Source organism: Eublepharis macularius, chromosome 15, assembly GCF_028583425.1.
Source record: "Eublepharis macularius isolate TG4126 chromosome 15, MPM_Emac_v1.0, whole genome shotgun sequence".
Taxonomy (NCBI): Eukaryota; Metazoa; Chordata; class Lepidosauria; order Squamata; family Eublepharidae; genus Eublepharis; species Eublepharis macularius.
The window spans coordinates 37,397,646-37,414,571 of NC_072804.1; positions in this window are offsets into that span (position 1 = coordinate 37,397,646).

Below are 16,926 nucleotides of genomic sequence, written 5' to 3' on the forward strand. Positions count from 1 at the left end.
GTAATGTCTACTAAGGGCCAAGCTACAAGTGAGGAACGACACTTGAACAGCAAGTGAACAGACTCACATGTATTCCTTCCTGTTCACTTGCCTCCACTTGCGTGATTGAGTGGAGTGCAAGTGGAGAGCAAGTGAACAGGGAGGAATACATGTGAGTCTGTTCACTCGCTGTTCAAGTGTAATTCATCACTTGTAGCTTGGCCCTCAGTGGCTGTGGCTCTCCAGGATCTGAGTCTATGTTCTTTCATATCACCTACTGCCTGGCCCTTTTTAGTTGGAGATGCTAGGATTGAACCTGGGACCTTCTGCAGGTACTTCTTTCACAGCCCCTCCCCAAAGATGTCTTTAATTTTTTTTTCTGGGAGCCCCCCCCCCCAGCCCTTGCTGCCTTGTTTCTGGGGTTCATGTGATTTGATCCAGATGGTTTACAATCTAAGCTGGTGGTTCTTGTTTACATTTTGGGGAAGGTGGCAAAGGACAGCAACGGGGCTCCTATGTGCTTGGCAAGGTGCCATGAGAAAAGGAGCACTTGCTAGAATTCCCTTTCTACACAATGGTGAAAGGGACAGGAGCTCTGCTTTCCTCCTGTGCTTCTGAGCACCCTGCTAGCTCTGCCGTCATTAAGGGAATCCAGTCCGGCAACATAAGTAACTGTCCATCTGTTCTTAAAAACAAAATAGTAACAAACCTGTGTGCTTTATCCTGAACACACTGAGACACTGAAGAATTAGATTCAATTGGGAAGATGTGGTGGCAGGACCAAGAAATATGGCTAAGAGAAGGACATGGATTATTTGGATCTGCTGCTAAAAAAGGAGAATCAGGCAGCCCTGAATTCTCTCTACCTTTCCCCCTAGATTTGCCAGCACCAGGTTAAAACAGACAGCAAAAACAAAGCTCTGGCGAAAGCGTTCCCTTGCCATACCAAGAGTCAGAGCTCCCTGCCCTTATCGGGTTGGGTGTGGCAATATGATTTTCCATTCTTCTTCTCATGCTTGTCTTGAACCCCATCCAAAAGACTGGGGAGGCACTTTCTCCCCACAGGTGTGCCTGTGATTGGCTGTAGAGCAGAGCACGTGGCATGAGACATTCCAGGGAGCAGGAGGAAGTCAGCAAGGACAAAGGTTTCCCAGAGCTACCTCTGAGTTCCCAGGCAGCCAGCGAATGCCAGGCCAGCTGGCTTCAGCAAGAAGGCATCTGAGAGCAGCCAGTGCGGGAGAGGTCAGGTGGCAGCCTGGCTAGGAGCCAGAGAAGCCAACCCTTAATTCTGTTGTGGCTGGTGCTGGCTTGGAGAGGGTGCCTGGCAGGATGGCCACCTGGCAATGGCTGGGGAGATACCAGAGACACACTGAACACCCTCCTTCTTAGGGCCACTGTTTTGTTTACAAAGTGGTAGCAGTGTTAGTCTGCTGTAACAAAATAAAACAGAAGGCCAGTGGCATCTTAAAGACATTCATTTCAAGTTGGTTTTGCTCTACCTAAGTGGGATTACCTTGCTAGATTTAAAGAGAGATGGGTCTACTTGTCCTGTTTTGGAAGAGAAAGTATTATAGAGTGGATTTGTCAGAGGCTGAGAAGGAGTGCTGGCTGGCTTCTGGAAGATGGGTCATTGCTCATAGCTTCTGCTGAGACAGGCCCTGCAGAGCTGCTGCCATTCAATACTGGGCTTGACAGACCAATGAATGGACCCAGCCCTTATGGTGCATAAGCAGAGGTGCATCATTCCAAGCCCACTGAGTTCAACGGGCTTAAAAAGGTGTAAACCCTGTGCGGAGTCGGGAAGGGGGTGCAGCTCAGTGTTAGAGCATCTGCTTGACATATAGAAGGTCGCAGGTTCAATCCCTGGCATTTCCAGTTAAAAGGATCAGTTAGTAGGTGATATAAAAGACTTCAGCTGGAGATGTTGCCGAGCTGCTGCCAGTCTGAATGGACGGTACTGACTCTGATGGGTCAGTGGTATAGTTTGGTATAAGGCAGCATCATGTATGTAACTCCAGTGTGAGCCCATTGTTATCAATGAACTTACACTGGAATATAGGATTGCTCTTCAGGACATTTGGAGGAACACAGTCCGAACTGTGCAATCTATGGTAATAGAAGGGTGGGTATAATATTTTTCAGAAGGCAAATGCTTGGTTTTGAACACTGTGAAAATGCCTCCTCCAATCCCATGACAGAAGCACCTTGCAAGTGATGCTCCACCGTCCAGATGTAATGGTGCAATCCTAAGAACGCTTTCCTGAGAGTAAGCCCCATTTAACGAAACTCATTTGGAGAGCCAACCAAGCTAGACAAGTGGGACAAAGAATCAGTGTGTGCACATACCTTGAGCAGAAATCTCCATGTTTTACCCTGGAAAAACTTGACTTCCATCTCTGGGTTCTGTCCTTAGGTCTGCAGTACCCCAACACAAGAGCATATGAATCCAAAGGATTGCACATGTGGGGGGGGGGAAACTTGCCCATATAATAAACTGATGCACAATAGCAGATCTATGAGCTGTGGTTGATTTTCTGAATGGATGGGGACTTCGGAAAAGGGTTTGGGAGGAAAACCAGGGCACTCAGCACAAGGTAGTAAGAACTGTAAATGTGTTGCGTAAAAACCTGATAATCCGGAACAGCCTTTGCGCAGCAGCGAGGGTTTGTACACATGCTGTCTGTTGCCTTCCATTTCCTTCTGTGCCAGACGGTCATCATGCTGTTCTCCAGCAGAGCTGCTGCCTGCCAGCGTTTCCCCGCCCGTGTCTCTCCCAGATGTTCCTGTCTGACCCCGTATGTGTGTGTGTGTGTGTATGTGTTGTTGCCATGACTCTGGCTTGTGTGTTTCCTTGACTCTGCATGTGTACGTATGCTTTCCATAGCTCTGTGTGTGGGCCCTCCCATCCTCCCAGCCGAAATGCCCAAAGACTCCTGGATCTTCCCAGATCTCCTGGGGTTTGTGAGGAGCGGATGATTGATATGACTCAGATACTGCAGTCCTTGTTCTCATAATTTCAGGGTGTGGCGTTCATTTGTTCCTTTGTTCTCCTCCAGGCTGCCTTTGGGGTTGGGGGGGGGGGGTTGGGTCTTGGCACGAAAAGGACTTTTGCTGTACAGGGCCATGCAATCTTGCAACATCCGCTTTGCTAGATTGGGAGGAAGCAAAAAGCAGGGAGCCAGCACCGTTCATCCATTCACACATTTTCCCCTGGACAGTCGCACTTCATAGACTCTGCCCTGTTTCTTACTCTGCAGAAGTTGACAGTCACACATCTCTGCTTTTCTGTCCCATTAAGGCCCCCCTGATCGTGGGGCAGCCCAGTCTTGCACCCAGGCTCATACCCCCAAGCCCACCTGCCTGGTTATGTATCAGGGTTGCCAACCTCCAGTTGGGGCCAGGTGATAACCCAGACTAAAACTGATCTACAGACCACAGAGTTCAGTTTCCCCTGGAGAAAAATGGCTGCTTTGGAGGCTTGACAGAATGGCATTATAACCTGCTGAGCTCCCGCCCTCCCCAAACCCTTCGGTCTCCTGGCTCCACCCCCAAGTCTCCAGGTATTTCCCAACCCAGAATGGCAATCCTATAATAGCAGGAAATGTGGCAGCTATGGGTGGAGCATCACAGCAGCACAGAAAGGCATGAGAGTCACCCACAGCAGTAAGAAGAACCCAGAGAAACGTGCCTGTTTTTGCCTAGCCACACATATGCCATCTTTGCTCCTCTGATCGCAGCAGGGAATTGGCAAACGTGCCCTTCCTGTCAAGGAATGCATGGCTTGAGCCCAGAGCAGGGTTTCAGTCTGGAAGTAAGTAGGGTTGCTAACCTTCAGGTGGGGCCCAGAGCAACATATTGCTGGACTATAGACATCAATTCCCCAGGAGGAAATGGCTGCTTCAGAGGGCAGAATCTATGGAATCCCATCCCCACTGAACTCTCTCTGAGAGCAGCCTCAGTTTAGCTTCTGGATCCCAATTTTTGACCAAGGTTTGACTACCCTGGCACAAGGCCTGGAACATATTTTCAGTGGAAAGGCTGAATTTTGGAAACGGGACATCATAATGGTGCATTTGAACATGTGTAGTGTGTCTTTCTCCTACCTTCTAGGAGGAAACCCACATTTTTCCCTAGAGAATTTTGGGAAAAGGTCTAGTCTGGTCTTCCCTCCCTTCCCCAATCTCAAGTCAGGGCTTAGCGATTTCAAACATACTGCATGCCAGTGTTTAAATGCCCCAATGAATTGCGGTGCTATTAATATGTTGTGCTTCTCCTAAGTATGGACTTGTATAACCTGTCTTATGGTAGCAACCAGGACTCTGGCAAGAACAAGAAGCTACGCTTGGCTTCCCAGAGCCCTTTACAACCAAACCAGCCCTTAGGGCACTAGCTTCCCCTCCTCCCTCTGTCTCCTTTCCAAAAGCTGGATAAATATAGTCAGATGTTGCAATCACATAGAGACAAAAAAGAGAGAGCTCGTGGGCCAGGCAAATGCAAGTATGTCCCACCCACAAACAGGTTAAGGCTTCAGTTCTGTGCTTCCTTTCTTGGGAGTAAGCCCCACTGAACTCAATGGGACTTCCTTGTACAGAAATGTACACACAGGATCCAGCTGCTTTGCGTTCCAGTGCCTGCAAGCTAACACCATCACCATCGTCACACCTGACTCTTTAGGTTGCCAATGCTGTCAGTGTTGTCTCCTCCTGTGCACATAACAGCCACTTGATGCGCAGATGTGTTGTGCTGGGAGTAGCTTCGCCAGCGGATTTCTGTGACCAAGCAGCCTTTAAAGACTCCTGGAGAGGCAAAGCTCACTGGCGACTCTCATGACTGTAAAGCGTGCCCTCCATGAAACTCACCAACTCATGCAGTTGATCACAGCAGCAGAAGAATAGGACTCCATTTAGACCAGAAATTCATTGCCGAGAAGGGCCAGTTTGGTGCCTCTGCGTGCCCCTGTACCAGGGAATTCTGCAAGTGAATTATGCACAATGTGAAAAGGGTACTTTCTCTGGCCTGGCCTGCATCTACTTCTAACACCTTCATTGAGTGACCCGGAGAGTCCTGCTGTGGTGTGAGAGAGTAAAAGGGGGGGGGGGAAGGCTCTTCATTGCTTCTTCCATATCAGCTAGGACATCGCTGCCCTGCAATCTCTCTTCTTCCCCCTGAATAGTTTTCTTAGCTGAAAATGGGTACAGCCTGAGTTGGGTTGATCTGTGCTGAGTAAGGGTTTGCAAGGCAGGGTGGGAGGGAGGGGAGATGCCTGATGGAAATACAACCAGAACTGTGGATCTTTCTTTAGGGTCAGAGTAGGAGATCAGAGAAGTCAAGGTCTAGGGTGGAAGAGTGGCACCAAACCATTCAGAACATGGGACAGGCAATTCCCATTGATCACATGAAGCTGCCTTATACTGAGTCAGACCCTTGGACCATCCAGGTCAGCATTGTCTACTCAGACTGGCATGGCAGCGCCTCTCCAGGGTCTCAGATGAAGGTCTTTCACATCATCTACTGCCTGGTCCTTTTAACTGGAGATGCTGGGAATTGAACCTGGAACCTTCTATATACCAAGCAGATACTCTGCCACTGAGCCACAGCTCCTCCTGAAACTGCAAAGACCAAGGAAGTGAATTTATGTATAAAGGTGAGGCCAGGCAGCAAGTCCATCAGAGATTCTGATGAGGGATGCTGGGTGGGTAGGTGAGCTGCCTAGCTTCTTAGGTCTAATTGCTGAGGCTTCTGCTCTGAGAAGGACTCCAGGGCAACTAACAACCCCGCTCTGGCTGATTTGAAGGGGAGCACTGGGCCATTTGGTTTTTCCCTGCCTCCCTTGCTCCAGTCTCCTCTGTCAGCAAACTTGTGTGTGTTTATGCATAACAGGCATTTTTGTGCCTTCAATTGTTTTTGATTTCAGGTTATTTGCGGTGCCGGGGGATTTAAATATAGCTTGAATCATATGCAAAGGAACACAAATTCACAGTCTTGATTGCTCCTGGGGAGGCTGAGGCTATGCCACAGACTAGACATTTGGAAAGTGGCTCCTCTCTGTAAAGGACTAAAGGAAAATCCCAAGCATGGAGCTTTTCCCTTGTGGCCACTGTTGATATTCAAATGTATCAGTGGCTCACCTCTTTCTTTCTCTGCCCAGGAAGCCCCCTCCCTCTGGAGGACAAAGCCCTTCACATTTTATTCCCTCTCCACTCTAAAGAGCAAGGTATATTTTCAGCAGCACCAAGCTGTAGAGCTTTTGTGAGAATGTACCAATTGGGGCTGCTAGTGGGAGAACATATTTAAGCAATTCCCTTATCTAAAAGCCCCGTTGCATGTATGCAAAGAAAGAGATTCAACACCAACTCTTCCTGATATCTGTATAAAAGCAGGAAGAATTTTTTTGTGTGCAGGAACTTCGAAAATGCACTGCCTCCCCTGCAGCCTGAAGTGGTACAGTCCAGTAGAATCTTACTGCCTGACTCTACCAAATGCACAAACGAGTCCTGATAGCGTCCCTGGGGTTTCTCTCATTACACGCATCTGCCTGATTGCAGAACAGCTCCCAGAATAGGCAGGGTTGTATGTATTTGACACTATGATAATACAAATGTAGTGCCTGCCAAGCTGTGTAAATTTTGTGAATCAAGCTTATCTGCATGTTTTTGGCTCCATTGCACAATTTAGGCTCCTTCTGCTAGTCACAGTCATGCAAGACACTGAAATCCAGGCTTGGTTCATGAGATATCATCAGGCATTGTCCGTTTTTGACCAGGCCTAGCTTCATATCCACAGGGACTAGAAACTTTTTTGTAAATAAAGCAAACTGAGATTCTCAGAAAACTGTGTTTGCATATTGGGGGGGGGGAGGTTCTGCACACCCAGTGCTGACAATAGAGACCACCAGAGGCTCCATCCTCTCCCTCTTTTAGTTGTGGAGAAGGAATCCCCCCTCTCCAGATATAACCACAGAGTTCATTTCCAGCAGCTGTTGCAAATTATGCCAAACATCCCATGCAATCTCAGCTCTGCTTGCGGGGCGAGTCCCTCGCTGCTGGTCTCTCGGAGGTCCGATACGCAAGCCAAACGAAGAACACATTTCAAAGCTTCCAACTTAGAAGCTTGTTGGGAGACGCCTGGACAGAAAAGGCAGGAAGAGAAAGGAAAGCTAGGGGGCAAGGGAAAGCAGCATCCTGTCCTGCGTTGGTGGGGGAAAGATGAAAAAGAGGAGTCCAGATGGTGCCACCCGCCCACAGCTTCCTCCGGGTGGTCAGAGGAACTTTCTTCCCTTGGAAAGGTCCATAGCACACAAAAAGAACCAGGGGCTGGCTGCAATCCCTGGCCTTCCAGCCCATAGCTCAGCCTCAGACCCAGTTTCAGTATGATGTCACCCCAACAAACGCACTCTCTGGTGGGATTTTGCATTTGCTATCTTGCAGCTATGTGGCACAAGTGCCAAGCTGCTCTGTTAAAATGAGACATCGTGCTAGTGCAAAGTCCTGTGGGAGAATGCTTTGCCTTGCTGGCATCATGTTTCTTCAAAAGAGATCCTAAAAGAGATCCTCAAAGGGATTGCTGCTAGTGTCTGTGGCTCAAACACACTGTTCCTAGGCAGTGTGAAGGGGACCCAGGGTGGCAATGGAAAAACAAAGACAACTGGGGAGAGACCGGCTGCAGCTGGGGAAAGGTGACCCATTCCCAGAACAGGTTTGCCTGGGGTGGGGCAGAGGCCCTGCACAGTGAAAATGGCAGACACAATTTTTCCAGGCTTGGCTGGGTGAAAAGGTCGCTGTGGTGGGAGTTGCTGCTGAGATCCAGTGAGATCTGCAAAGGGATCTTGGATGTGCATTTTTATTGTTTGGTAGCTGCTGGGCCCAATACAGATCTGGGCTGGGACATGGAGGGGGGATGGTTTTAAGCTCCTCAAGCCAATTTCCCAACCTCCAACAGACCCCAGGAGCTGCCCTTTAGCCTGCCAGTGGAAATGTACAAGCAACAGAATGTGACTGGTCAAACTGCAACTCCAGTGGACCTCAGGAGATGAGGATTTTCAGACCTCCCCAAGCCTGATCTGCTCTGTGCTCCCTGTAGCTGTTATTTACTGATAAAACCAACTTGGGAAATCTGTTTGGAAATCTCCTGACCTCCTCTAGTTTGGCCTGAAGTTGGGGTCACCCAGGAAAGGAATTTTCACAGTCCAAGATTTTTCTGGGCCCTGACACCAAAGTGTTCCTCCAGTATTTGTCAGAAATAGCCCACGTTGCTGTATATACAGCAACAGCAAATCCACGAAGTCATGGATCCACATGCTTTACCCTTACAGTGTTGTTCTCTTCAAAAAGAACAGTTGTGCAGGAGTTAGCACCTGAAATTATTTACAGTGTTTCCTACAGATTTTTGCCATGAATGCATTCAAAGGTGTTTTGGTCAGATGTGAGCTGATCCCCAAGCCTGTTCGATGGGTGCTGAACAGCCACCAACACCTGCTGGACAGGTTTACATTGGGTTTTTGCAAAACTGTGCCTGTGCAAAGATGCTGCGGATTTGAACTGATCAGCAGCTATTAGCATCTCTAGGGACTACTTAGATGAATGCCACAAGGTAGGAGCCCTAAATGGGATGGCCCAGGCAAGCTCAATCTCAGCATATCTCAGAAGCTAAGCAGGTCTGGACCTGGTTAGTACTTGGATGGGAGACCACCAAGAAACACTGGGGTTGCCATGCAGAGGAAGGCAATGGCAAAGCACCTGTGCTCATCTCTTGCCTTGAAAATCCCACGAAGGGTTGCCATAAGTTGTCTGTGACCCAACAGCCCTTTCCATCACTGCAAGGCAGGATTATTAAAACACAGCATTTATGCATGACTGGTTTATATGATTTGTGACAGCTTTATTTGAACAAGTGCCTGCTGAGCAGAATGGTCACACAGCAAGGGGGGGGGTAGCTGAACTCAGTGGGGCTGTGTGAGAAGGCACATGCGTGGAAAACCAATTGTGCTGCACTGCATGGTTAGGAACACAGTGGAGGAACCTGCTGAACAGCCACAAAACAGGGAGATGAAAAATCAGCTCCCTGTTTACAACTGGAGTGCAGGATGTGAGCTGAACCTGTGGGAGTTCAAGCATCCCTAATCCTAACCAGCCCCAACCACCTTCTGCCTTGTGCTTTTACTTCCATTATCAGGGAATGGTGCCAGATTATCATTCTAATAGTGAACTGCTCAGAACCTGCCTGGTTGACAAAAACTGCAGAAGGGGGCCATCTGCAGATAAAGTTTGAGGACCTCTACATAACTGGAGAGACTCCTCAGGTATGTAGAAAAACATGGCTTTATAAATGTATTTATTTATGTCATTTATAGTCCGCCTTTCTCACTGAGACTCAATGCGGATTACATAGTGTGAGATTAGTACAATCAGTAACAAGGACATTTCCATACAATGTCAAGGACATTTCCATAAACATTGCCATAGGTTAAATAAATACAAGTTTACAAAGACATAGCATTAGCAAGGATCCAATACAGAGTTGAAGAAATGCTGAAACAGAACGTAATCAATTCTAGGACTGACATTAGACAACATGAAGCACAGGAATACAAACTTAAAGCTACTGATAATGTGTAAGTCAACATAGTGGTGAAGTCTATAACCAACACCACACAAAATGCCTCTAAGAAGCACAATCAACCTGTTTTTGTCCCAGAAACCCTAGAAAATGATGGAAGTGGGAGATTTGTGGGGGAGGATAGGTGGGGTGGGATTTCCAAATCGCCCCTCCCCCTCCCGCAAGCAATTCTTTGCAGGCCTGCAATTTGCTGCGGTATCATCTGTCCATTACATTCAGGGGTGTCTACAATAACTTTTGCTCTTGGAGAATGAGCCTGCCCACATAGCTGGTTATGGGGTTGCCATGTGGTGTTGGAGTCTGTTGACATGGTGGTAGAACAGACAAATCCGTGATTCCATCTCACTCTCGTACATGTTGTGATAACACTTGTCAAGTTGTTGCACACATCTGCTGTGCAAATTAATCTTTCCAGGACTTGGCAAGGTGCATCTTCTAATCAAATGAGTGAGAATGAGAAACAAACTGTGGTGCAGCTGCTGCCAAAACAAAGTTTTTAAAAATCTGCACAGCCAATCAAATCTCCGATGGCCAATCAAAGGCCTTTCTGGGCAAAAGGCCTACCTACTTTCTAAAAACACTTGGTGGCTGCCATGGTGTTTGCAGGAACCACACGAGATCCGTTAGCTAAAGGTTGGGAGAAAGTATATTATGGTAGTTAGTGAGGGAGTAGGATTAGGGAGTTAAAGGTTCAAATCCCATCAGCTAGGATGCTCATTGGGAGTCCCTGGTTTACTTACTTAATCGCTCACTCACCCACTCTCGGCCTAACCTGCTTCACAGGTCTGGTGTGAAGAAAAAACAGGTGAAGGGAGAACTGAATAGGCTGCCTGCAGCTCCCTAGAAAGAAGTAAACATCTGGGAGAGCTCAGATTAATCTGTTTCTTGACTCTTCCAAGCCTGCTGTCCACAATGAGTCTTTGGTTGATATGAGGGAAATGTGCTGACAGAAGGAAGACAACACAGGCATTCTCAGATATGGAGCACCACATCCCTCGGTTTCCTTTCACTGTATGTGGTCAGAGCATGACAATCGTGATGGCCAAGAACATGTTTGTCAAATTGGCTGAGCACTTAACATACATCAGTTGCTTTCATGGCCAGTTTGGTATAGTGGTTAAGAGCATGGGACTCTAATCTGGAGAGCCAGGTTTGATTCCCCACTCCTTCACTTGTAGCCAGCTGGGTGACCCCTGGGCTACTCACAGCTCTCAGAGCTCTCTCAGCCCCACCCACCTCACAGGGTGTTTTGTTGTGGGGATAATAATGGCCTACTTTGTAAACTGCTCTGAGTGGTCATTAAGTTGTCCTGAAGGGCAGTACATAAATCGAATGTTGTTACTACTACTACTGCTACTGCTACTACTACTACTACTACTACTACTACTAGTGTTATTTTAATCAAGTGAATACTTAGTAAGGCCCCCCTCCACTCATACACTGTTAATTTTTCTGGTGTTTTTTTTTTTGTTATTCATGCTTCCCAACTCCATGTTTGTGTAACAGGATTTTCAGGTAATTTTTTGTAAAGGTAAACACAAATGTCTCTTCCCTTTGGGAAGTTGCTGACAGGGCTAATGAACATTATCTATGATTGGAGGCCATGGTAAAGAGGCATGATCGTCAACAACATCAGGGTCTCCCTTCAGTACAGTGACTTTTTTTGACACTTTCACAGTTTGATAATATACTAGACTATTTTAAGATAAACTTGCCAGCTGCCTGCTGCCGCTTATTTTCCTCAGCCATTAGAGATGAAGCTTTGACTTGATTCTGACATAATGTCATACCAAGGTTTGCTTTAATTATGGTTACTTTGGAACGGGTTATGATGTTCCCCTGGCACGGTGGCACCAAAAACATTTTTTTAGATCAGTGGGAAAATATACCAGTTCTCAAGATTAGAAGAGATAACAGTTTTGTTGTTGTTGTTGCAGCTTAAAGTGCAATTGCAACAAATGGGAAATCAAAGAAAACACCAACAATAGGTAACTGGTTTTTGAAAATTTGGGATAATTTTATTTTAAAAAAAATAAATGACAAACTTTACTACACTGAACACTTCCCAAACAACACAGACTTTCTAGAGAAATGGCATCCATTTTTTGAACACAACAACCTTCAACCCAATTCGAGTGTACTCCAGTCAATAAGTTTCTGAGTCATTATATAGAGTTTACCTTATGGAAAATGTTGTATAAGTTAGGATTATAGTAGTTGAGCAATGTCAAATGGTAAATATGTTCTTGTTAAAAAAAAATTCTGCAAAATTGCAGACTTTTAGTATATAAATGTAAGTGCATATTACCAATAAAATCTTTAAAAAAACCTCCCCTCTGTCTGGAGATCAGGGGGCGGGGCCACAGGCCATGTGACCATTTTCAAGAGGTGCCGGAACTCCTTTCCACGGTGTTCCAGATGAAAAAAAGCCCTGTTTATACCCCATCTTTCTCCCCGAGGCAGAACCAAAGCAGCTTACATCATTCTCATCTCCATTTTGTCTTCATAGCCACCCTGTGAAGTAAGATACACTGGGAGTGTGTGACTAGCCCAAAGTCAACCAGTGAGTTTCCATGGCAGAGTGGAGATTCAAACCTGGATCTCCCAGTTCCTAGTCTGACACTCTAACCACTACACAACACAGTCTCTCAGTAACTATTAGCTAAGGGTGTGCCCTGTGTCTGGATAATCACTCTAACCATAGTTTAAAGACAGGCAAGAGATGCAGATAGTAGAACAAAATCGGCAGGTTCAAACATGTGGTGATAAAGACTTGGTTCAGATGTCAGCCAAAAGTGGTTCAGCTATGATATCGGAATAGTCTTTATCATCACATGTTTGAACTCACTAATGTTTGCACCCATATTGGGGTCCAGGAGGTATGAACATATCTCATGGTGGAGCTTTTCTTCTGCTGCTGCATCTGCATTTTGCTAAGCAACTTTTCGCTAGTTTGATCTTGATTGCTATTTTCTGCACAACATTCTCTGCAAAGTTTCTCCTCCTTTTCATTTTATTTTTATTATTTTATTTATTATTTCAATTTATAAACTGCCCATCCTCAGGGGCTCTGTGTTAAACTCTGTGTTGCTTATACAATCCCTTTGCTATTAAATCTACTTCTTGTATTTGTATTAATGTGCTGCTATAATTTTCGGTCCCTGTGGCTAGCAAGGATGCTTTTGCAGCTGTTTCAATGAGAATTAAGTGGGTTTGGTTTCACGTTCTTCCCACCAGCTGTGATACTGGATCCCACAGATCCAATCCCATCTGTTTCCCACGAATGTAAAAACGAGAGAGAAAGGCCAGCAGAGGCTGGGTTTGGCCGTGGGACTCTCTTCCATCAGTGCTTGTTCCTGCCTCACTTTTCTCAGAAAACTCAGCTTAGGTACAATAGCAAAAGATGTTTCAAACTACTGGTGACACCTGTCAACATCTGCAGATACTCATGTCAAACTTGGTAGAACCAAGGTTAACACGAATATCTGCAGATCTGTCAGATGTCAGATCTGTCAGTTATATGTATTTTTCTTTTCCTTTCCTTTCTCTTTTTAATTTTTCCACAATAAAATGAAAATTTAAACATTAAAAAACAAACTTGGTAGAACACTGTGGATTTCCCATAGGATCTGCCAAGGAGTCCACCAGCCTGACATTTCAGTAACTTTCCCTGCTGGCGTTTTCTGAATTGAGGAGCCTGTTGCAGTGTGTGACACTGCAAATGCCAGGGTGCCCGCTGCTGAAGTACCATTCCTCTTTGCAGCGCCGTACAGTCCACTTGGCACCATTTGAATCAGCTTTGTATCTGGGATCTGCAAAAGGGGCTGGAGGGAAATTTACCAATATTGCCCTTGCAACTGTGATAATGATCGAAAATGCAAGCCTATAGTGCATATTGATCGTTCACAGAAAATAAAAGGTGTCACATTCTGTAGCACTGTACAGAGCAGCACAAGTTGATGTTTCCAGGAAAACAAGCAAGTTACCTGTGGTGCTGACCCAGGGCTGCGTTCTACTCCATGCAAATATAACAGCACAAGCGTTGCAGACTTCTAATGTTGACATTTGGATTCAGCATCTCCCAAATTCATGCTATGTTGATGTCCCCAATTCAAATTTTCAATTTTATGACTGAACATCAAACACAAAGAAGATTTTGCTTGGAAAGATTGTTCTGTCTGTCTCTTCCTTCCTGTGCCTTTAATAGCAGCCTTGATGTGCACATGAAGATTTTCCTGTCCCTTAAATCTCCATGCTTGGAAAAGGTGAAGACACAGGAACTGGGCCAGTTGAGAAGGGACCAACTCTCATCTGAAATGGGCATACGAAGAAGTACTAATCCACTGGATGCTGGTCTTTGCCCTTCTCTGTGCTGGGCAGTACAGTCTACAGCCTTCCTCCAGAACATGCACCTTCACCTCATTTCAAGATTCCTGCAAACAGCGTGGCTGTCCTTATCACACTGCCAATGCAGCTACTGAGATAGCATTGCTTAGGACACGCTGGGAAGGACAGGCCTTGGAAAATCTCATGCATTTGCAAAAAGTATTTTATTTATAGAAAACAAAAGGGAAAATATTGGTGAACATCTTTGTTCTGCTGTGCTTTCAGAACATAAGCATGGGATAGAACTTCAGCTTTTCAGGGCCAACCTAGGCAGGATACCTGGATGCCATGAACAGCCCTATGGATGGAGCCATTTTTATCAGGACATAGCTGCTGCAGGGCTGCAGCACAGGGAGGCACCATTTTTTTCTGACTTCAAACGCTCCCTGAGAGTTGCGATTTGGATGAGGCAAAGAGGAGCTCTGTGCACCTGTGTTCGAAATCAGGAATACTGCACAGGCTGCTTACTTAACAAAAATTCTTGGGAGATCCACCTTTGGCTTTTCCAGCATCATTAGAAATGTAAATGCATGTGAACGCACCCTTTCTTAATTTAGAAAGGGCCTGAACCTGTAGTTGGGACATTTCAGTATTTTCTCTGAGTGGGATAGGAAGGAAGGAAATTTGATACTGTATGACTGAAATGGAAAAATAAATGTAATTTAAAGAAAATGCCTTTTGTTATAGAGAAATTGTCAAGTCTGAGGTGTGTCTGTATGTCCTGCACAGGGTGAGCCCCCCATCACGAGTGAGACATGGGCTCCTGCTTGCCCTCCTCCTCATAAATACGGCGAAATGGGTGAGGCAGAGCCCATCTATATATTATGGGCTACATATTGTGGTCTGGTTGGGAAGTGGGACCCCCGTGTCTCCCAGCTGTTGCTGCCAGGGCTGTACGTGAGCCAGCTGTGGGGGGAAATACCAGAGCCAGCCCCTGAAACTTCCCTTATTATGACATTTATATATGTAAGACTTGGGGCCATTTCCCACCTGTTTTCTGGCAAACATTTTGAACACAGAACCTGGGAAATGTAAATATCGGAAAGAGTCCTGGCACTTCACTAGACAGGCCCAAGCTTTGTTTTGGGGGTCTCAATTCCAACCTACCCATAAAATCTCATGAGTAATGCAAGCAACATTTGCTTCTAAAACGTGCTAGACAGACCCTATCGTGATCATGGGTTTACCTGGACGCCATATAAGTATCTTTATTTCCCTGCCCAACCAGTCCTTGAGCCTCAATCACATCTGAAGGATCTCTTGTCATGTCTGCTTTAATCATGTCCTCTTAGGCACAGGTAACCAAAACAGATACATCAGGCAGCAGATTTGCGATGCTGTTAAGGGTGGCAGAGACCCACAGATCTGACTCATCATGGGTCTAGTCCACTGGTACCCGCAACCCTCCAAATTATTTACTCCCACCAAAATGCATGCCAAACACAGGGAACAGATGTTTCTGCCATGAAGAGGTGCCGTGTGACTCATTTGTCCAGGTTTAGTGGATTTTGACTTGCCAGTTTCCACCATCACCTCCAGGGGAGAGTCACTTGTTGGGCAAATTTCCTGCACTGTCTGTGTGAGCAAAGGCAGAACTGGCCTCCTTTCTAACCTGACTGTCCTCTGGCTGGGGTGATTCATACGAGCCAATGATAATGTTCAGTGGCTGGAACAATACAAAATCACTAACATGGCGATAAACTGGGATATCATCAGACCTGGATTTGTGTGTCGCCTGCTGACCACAGTGGATAGATTAGAGAAGGGAAGCTTTTCTGTTTGCATACCCATGCCCCAGGGTCAGCACTGCAGATGGGAATAGGAAATAATAGGATTTCTGGTACTGATACAGGGCTTCTTAGTTACACAAATCAATGGAGCGAGAGACCACAACCTGTTAACTGGGACAAGAGACAGCCCAGGTCTCAGGTCTGTGCAATCCTCATTGGAATAACTGACAGCTGAGCAGGTTCATTTTGGTGGACCAGGCAGAAGAGATCTTTCCTGTGGACTGGGCCCAAAGTTATCAGCCACCAAGAAACGAAGAGGAATCTTGCAGTACCTGAAGGGCTAGCAGGTTAAGTGAGGCATAAACTTTCTAATCCCTCTGTTTTGGCTGCAACTGACTAACTCAGTAACCTCCTTGGAATTAGTTGAGCAGAAGAGCCCATTGATAAATGTCTCGAAATGTAAAATACAGAGGCAGACATTACAAGTGACATCTCCACATTCTGAAAGGGTGAGGCTTGTATTTCATTAAAAGAGAGATGGCCAACTTGTGTATCCTTCGGAAGCTTTTCTGTTCTCCAGAATCCACTTCCAACCACAGACTGGGGACAGGAAATTCATTTTGCCCCACTATTTCTTTCTGAGTGAAACTCTGGGCAAACACTACTGAACCATTCCTGCATTCTAATATATATTTCCTACAAAGGTCCAATACCGGGCATCAGGGTTTTTTTTCAGCTTGAACGTGGTGGAACAGAGTTCCAGAACCTCTTAAAAATGGTCACATGGCTGGTGGCCCCACCCCCTGATCTCCAGACAGAGGGGAGTTTAGATTGCCGCTCCAGCAGCATGGAAGGCAATCTAAACTCCCCTCTGTCTGGAGGTCAAGGGGTGGGGCCACCAGCCATGTGATCATTTTCACCAGGACGATTTAAACTTTTAAAAATTCCCCCCTTGTTCCAGCTGACCCAAAGTGACATCATTGGTCCTGGAAGCGTGCACTCACTTTGCGCGCGTGCATGTGGTACCAGGGCTAGCACCTCCCGCCAAGAGTTGCCCCTTGTGCTGGCAACCCACTGAGTTCCACCACCTCTTTTCCCAGAAAAAAAGCCCTGCCGAGCATGCATTGCAAAATCTAAGCCAACATACATGCAACACTTTGAGTGCTCTAGAAAGCGTTAAGGAAGATTAGATCAAGATGGGTAACCGTGTTAGTCT